This window comes from Onychomys torridus, chromosome 8, assembly GCF_903995425.1.
Source record: "Onychomys torridus chromosome 8, mOncTor1.1, whole genome shotgun sequence".
In the NCBI taxonomy this organism is placed as follows: Eukaryota; Metazoa; Chordata; class Mammalia; order Rodentia; family Cricetidae; genus Onychomys; species Onychomys torridus.
Window position 1 is genome coordinate 18,680,937 of NC_050450.1, and position 6,386 is coordinate 18,687,322.

Genomic DNA, 6,386 nt, shown 5'->3' on the forward strand with positions numbered 1-6,386 from the left:
GACAGAGAGGGCAGCGGTAGGAAACAGGGTTTGGGAACCTGGGACCTTTCTACATGAAAACAGGGTGTGCCAGGTGACATGCATACCCAGACTCCCGGCACCCCCCCCCCCCACCTCCTACAGTCCTTTGGGACCACACAGGCTAGGGTTTAGTAACATGATGTACCTGTGAAGCACTCAGGACCCCGCTAGAAGTGGATCATCCAATCTATTGCACTCGGTCTGAGGAACACTGTGCAGCTCCTGATTCGCAGAAGGCCAGATGATTGGCAGGAGGCCAGTTGCTTCCTAGGGAGCGACCACCTTCCTCAGCCTGTGGAGGCCCCTAGGCCTGTCCAGCAGGATTCGATCCACTGGTCCACTCTAGGGTCTTGCATGTATTGGGCAAAGACACTACCAACAGTCCTTTTTGACATTCTGAGACAGGCTTGTTAAGTTGGCCATGCCACCTTTGAACTCACATGGCCGTCCTCCTGCCTCAGCCTCCCAGGTGGCTGAGATGGCAAGCCTGTGTCGCCAAGCCCAGGTCTCTTCTGCTTACTGCTTCTGAGCACATTCATGTGACCCAAGTGTCCCAGCTCTTCCCTGTGGCTGATACAGTCTGCTGAAGGAATCCACAGGACTTACTCGTCTGGGTACAGGTTGGTAGACACTTGGGCTGTTACCAATTAGGGATCTTAGGAGTAACACTGCTTTTAACAGTTTGTGTTTTGTGTGTACACATGTTTTCTCTTGGAGGAACATCAACTGCAATTGTGGACTCACACAGAATGTTTAATGGATCCAAATCTCCCAAATCCAGGACCGTGATTACAACCTGTTGGCTGTGGCCAGGGCTGGAGTTCTCCTCAGTTCTTGGTACCCACCACCTCTTTGGCTTCAGGAATTCTAGGGGTTGTTCCGAGTCTCTTCCCAGGTTTTATTTGTGACAGGGTTTCTTTCTGTAGACCAAGATGCCTTCAAACTGATCTGCCTGCCTCAGCCTCCAAGGTGCTAGGCTTACAAACATTAAGTCACCATGGCTAGCTCTGTGTCCTTTCTTTCTTTGGAGATAGAGCCTCATGAAGCCCAGGTTGGCCTTGAACCCCTGAACCTCCTGCCTTCATCTTCTGAGAGCTGGGATTACGAATTTGCACCACCGTGCCAGATTGCTTAGTTTCACTTTTACTGTTGGTTTGATAAAAAAACACCTCAACAGAAGCAACTTAAGGGTGGAAGTGTTTGTTTTGGTTCCCAGTTCAAGGTATACTCAGTCACTGTGGGGAAGGCATGGAGGCAGGGGCATGAAGCAAGTAATCACGTGGTAGTCACAGTTCAGGAGCAGAGCAACGAATGCATGCTGCTCAGCTCTCTTCATACAGTTCAGGAGCCCGGTCAGAGAATGGTGCCTCCTACAGTTGGTAGGTCTTCCCACCTAAACCAATGTAACAAGATAATCCCTCCTGGAATGCCCAGGGGCCCTTCTCTCAGCTGATTCTGTCAAGTTGAAAATCAGCACTATCGCATTCAGTTTATTCTGGCCTGGGGAGTCCAACCCAGTGCCTCCTGCATGTTAGACAAGTATTCTACCAACTGTGCCACATCCCCAGCTCTGCTCTCCCCGTACCTAATTAGCATTTTTGTTGGGGCTAACAGTGTACATTTCACCACATGTCCATATTTCTTATTTGCATATCCTTTTTGGTGAATGTGCAAATGTTTTTTATTTTGTTTTTTAATTGCTTCCTAAGTTCTACATAATGTATGTCTCCAATCCAAGTCTTCTAAACATTTAAACATTCTATGGAGAACTGATTTCGTTGCACAGAGTAGGGGGATAGAGGACAAGAGACAGGAGTAGAGGAGTCTGAAAGTTCTGAAGGGTCTAGTCATCTCTCAGTTTGGGCCAGAAAGCCTTGGAGTCTGTCTGTTGTGGGGACAAGACCACCCCAGTGGCCCTGGGCCTTGTATCTGCTGTAAGCTGGGAGGAAGGATAGGTGAGGTCCACTGCCAGCTCCCCCAGTCCTGTCCTGCTGCATATGGTGGGGAAGAGTTCTTACCTCCATTTGTTTTATATGGAGTCTGCAGCCCAGAGGGCAAGGGACCAGCTCAGAGGCAGAACACAGCGAGATAGAAGCAATGGAGTGGTCCTCACAGGAACCTGAGTTTCTTTCCCCTAGTGTGGGAAGGGGGCAACGCCCCCTCCAGGCAGCCTTCCTGGTTCCTGCAAGACACACTCCCCCTCCAGCTTCAGGGGCTCCTCAGAAAGTTTTAAAAACCACCTTCCTCAGTGTCCCTGTCCCCACATCCAGCCCTGGGTCTTCCTACTCTACCTCAAGTTAGAGGGGCCAAGTCTCCAGCTGCCTGATCAGGACTTCCTGTCTGGCTGGGGCCTAATGACCAAGGGTGTGGCCAGAAGGCAGAGTATAGGACTTTCCTCAGTTCCAAATCTCAGGGATCCTCTCTTAGGTGTGGGGAAACTGAGGCTGGGGAGATGTGGCTGTTTCAGGCCTGGGGGGGGGGGCGGTGGCGGCACATGCCTTTAATCCCAGCACTTAGGAGGCAGAGCCAGGCGGATCTCTGTGAGTTCAAGGCCAGCCTGGTCTACAGATCAAGATCAAGGAAAGGTGCAAAGCTACAGAGAGAAACCCTGTCTCGAAAAACAAAACAAAACAACAAAACAAAAAAGAACGCACACTAGGCGTTTGATCTAGTGATGCATGAGCCCACTGTGGATGAGAGCCAGAGCACTGTCTCCCTCAGGTGCACATCAAAGGAGGGGCTATTTGGGGAGGTAGGAGCTGTCTGCTCATCCCAGTACAGATGTGTCCCCACAGGCCATCCCACCTGGTCCAGGAACCTGATGTCACCCAGTTTTAGGGACATATCCTTCGTGTAACATAGCCCCCAAATCCTGAACCCTAGACCCATCACAGGCCCCCTTAGGGCCCTCCACTGTCCCACTTGCGTTTGCCTCTAATATTGGGACCAGGTCTCCTCTTCACTTTGTCACTTAGTTTCTCACAAAGTTCTTGACACGCTGGATCCCAGGTCTGCTGTTGAGGAAGAAATTCCATCTGTGCATCTGTGCATTCCCTCAACAACCGGTGACAAGTGTGGCCTTTGTCCTCACAGGATGGAAGGACAGAGGGAGGTCACAACCTGGCCTTGGTGACCCTGTCCCAACTACTGGGGTCTCCCAGGGTCATGGATTAAATAAGTTTGCTGTGGACCACAGAGGTAACTTGCTCTTAGGGCCCTGGTCTTTCTGTCTCCAGGATTCTGTACAAGAGTGAGGCTGGAGCTGTCCCCTCCTCCAGGCTGCTCACTGGCCTTGGCTGCCCTTTGATCCCAACCAGGAGGGTTGAGCATGTGTCTGTAAATGATTGCTGGGCTGAGATGTGTCTCTTTGACACACACAAAGATGAAAGCCCAGCAAAGTGCCTGCCCTGTGCCCCTAACCCAGCCAGTCTGTGGACCTCATATTGGAGCTCCAGGTTTGTAGGGCCTAACCTTTGTCCTCTCTGAGCCCATCCATCACACATACTATATGTCAGAATTCTCAGAAAGTTGCCCCCCCCCACATGGACAGTGACAATCCATGGAGAAGAGGCTATGAGCGAAGGCATCCTCTTCACATGATTGGGTGTTGCAGGGCATTAAGGATGTGCACACAGAGCTGTCTGTTAGAGTAGGCAGGCTGGCTGTGTAAAATCAACCCAGGTCCTTCTTAGGAACCAAAGTCACTGCTCTATTGCTGTGAAGAGACATCATGACCAAGGCACTCATAAAATAAAGCTTTTAATTGGGGGCTTGCTTACAGGGGTTTTGTTTGTTTGTTTTTGTTTGTTTGTTTTTTCAAGGCAGGGTCTTTCTGTGCAGTCCTGGCCATCTTGGAAATCATTCTGTAGCCCAGGCTGGCCTTGAAGTCAGAGATTTGCCCGCCTCTGCCTCTTGAGTGCTGGGATTAAAGGTGTGCAGCACCACTGCCCAGCTTGATTACAGGTGTAGAGAGTTAGTCCATGATCATTATGGCACAAAGAAGACCATGGTGATGAGCAGTAGTTGAGAGCTTTGCATCCTGATCTACAGGCAACAGGCAGAGAGACAGAGAGAGACAGATAGATAGATAGATAGAGAGAGAGAGAGAGAGAGAGAGAGAGAGAGAGAGAGAGAGCCTGGTGTAGCTTTTGAAACCTGAAAGTCCACTCCCAGTAACACACTTCCTCCAACAAGACCATACCTCCTAACCCTTCCCAAACAGTTCCACTTCCTGTGACTAAGCATTCCAATAAATGAGCCTGTTTGAGGCCATTCTCATCCAAACTAGCACACACAGGAGGAGACTCTTCCTGTATAGTGAGCAGCAGACTCCTGGAAGCCTCTAACTCTACCCTTTGGCTGGCTGTGAGGCCTATGTTAGCTGGGGACAGATGTTGTTGACAGACGTAGTTCCAGAGAACCAGAGAGATGAGAGAGAGAGAGGGGAGAGAGAGAGAATACTGGCACAAACTCTGAAATCTTCTGCCTCTGATTGCAGCCCCCTTTCATGTTAAGAGCACAGGAGAGGAAGGAAACAGTGCACAGAAACAGCCAGGGAAGCTGTGCTGTTGCACTGGTTTAAAAATTGAGCTACTTTTTGAAGAAGTCAATGATGTGTTCCTATTTTGGCAAATACCATTGCATATGCTGCAGTATGTATGTGCCTCATTATGCAGGCACAATTCATGTTGTCTTGTTATGCCCAGAGCTCAGGCAACCCCCAAAGACCACCAGAGAGACTGAATCCCACGTGGAAAAGCAAAGAGCCTTTATTTCGAGCTCAGGCTTGGACTCTCTGTCTGTCCAATGTAGTAGTGAGAGCAGAGGGCCCGAGACTGGGTGGGTGTGGGAGCCCACAGAGGTTTCCCAGTGAGATCTGAGCTTGCATTACCCAGCAGGGCTGCATAAGGGGATGGCTTGACCACGTGCGTGGTTACCAGGTGTTTGGAGGGGTCTGCACTGGGATCTTTTGCCCTCCCCTTGGCATTCCTATAAAAAGCCCTTTTGAGCCGAGTGGTGAATCCCAGCAGACTCAGATGCACATCAGAGGCAGAGGCAGGCAGATCTCTGTGAGTTCGAGGCCTGCCTGGGCTACAGCCCTGTCTCGAAAACAAACAAACAAAGCCCTTTTGATGAGATAGAAGGGGTGGGTGGATTTTGATCCAGGTCCTACCAAAGCTATCCTGTCTTTCTGTCTGTCTCATCTCCACTATCTTTCTATCTATTAATACCTTATGCCTCTCTTCTCCTCATATAAACCCTGTAAAGGTGAGGGTGGGCCCCTCCACAGGTAGGATAGGGTTTTTAAAAATATATTTTAAAAATTTAACTTTATTTTATGTGCATTGGTATTTAGCCACTGGTGTCAGGGCCCCTGGCATTGGACTTACAGACAGTTGTGAGCTGCCATGTGGGTGCTGGGAATTGAACCCAGGTCCTCTGGAACAGCTAGCTACTGGTGCTCTTAACTGCTGAGCCATCTCTCCAGTCCCCCCTTTTTTGGGGGGTAGGGTTTTTATCATGGTAGAGGTTGTGGGTGAGGGGATTTCCAAGGTTCAGGACCCTGATTGGCTGACATCTGTCTAGGGGTATCTTGGCAAAAGGGGAATAGGTGTGTGCTGGGCTCAGGGACATGTGTTGATCTTATCTAATAGAATGTTTGGAATGTCAGGTACTTCCCCTTAGAAGTTGGCCCCTCCCTGGGTGGTGTCAGTTTATGGCTTTTTCCTGGATCCGGGTGCTGCCTGCCAGTAAACCGAGAGAGGACTCAGGGCATCTTGCTAGCCTTCTTTAGGATTTACCTGGTGTTCTGGGGTAAGGGATGTAGTCTGCTTCTATTTCTTCTATCAGCGTGGACCCAATTTCCGATTTCATTCTGTCGTACAGATTAAGAGTGAAGCCCTTCCCTGTGGGATGGCCTCTACTTTTCATTTAAAAAAAAATTAACGTGAAATTTACATCAAATTTAGCCATGATACAGGCTAGCATTTGGTGGCATTTAACACATTTCTAGTGTTTTGTGATATTATGTCTATCTAGCTCCAAACATTATTCTAAAAAGAAACCCCATTCTCACCAGGGAGGTGCCCCTCCCCACCCCATCCTCCTGGGCTCCCAGCACTCTCAGCCCTTTCTCAGCCCCTTAACCCCAGGCAGTAAGCTGCTTGCTCCAGCTCCACCAAACCATCTTTCTAAGGAGCCTGCTATGTCCAATGGGGCAGTGTTCAGACACCAAGATCCATGAGTTTACTGCTTCTAAGGCAGTGGTGTTCAACCTGTGGGTAGTGACACCTTCGGGGGTCTCCTAAAACCATCTTCATGTAAGATATTTACATTGGGATTCATAACAGTAGCAAAATTACAGC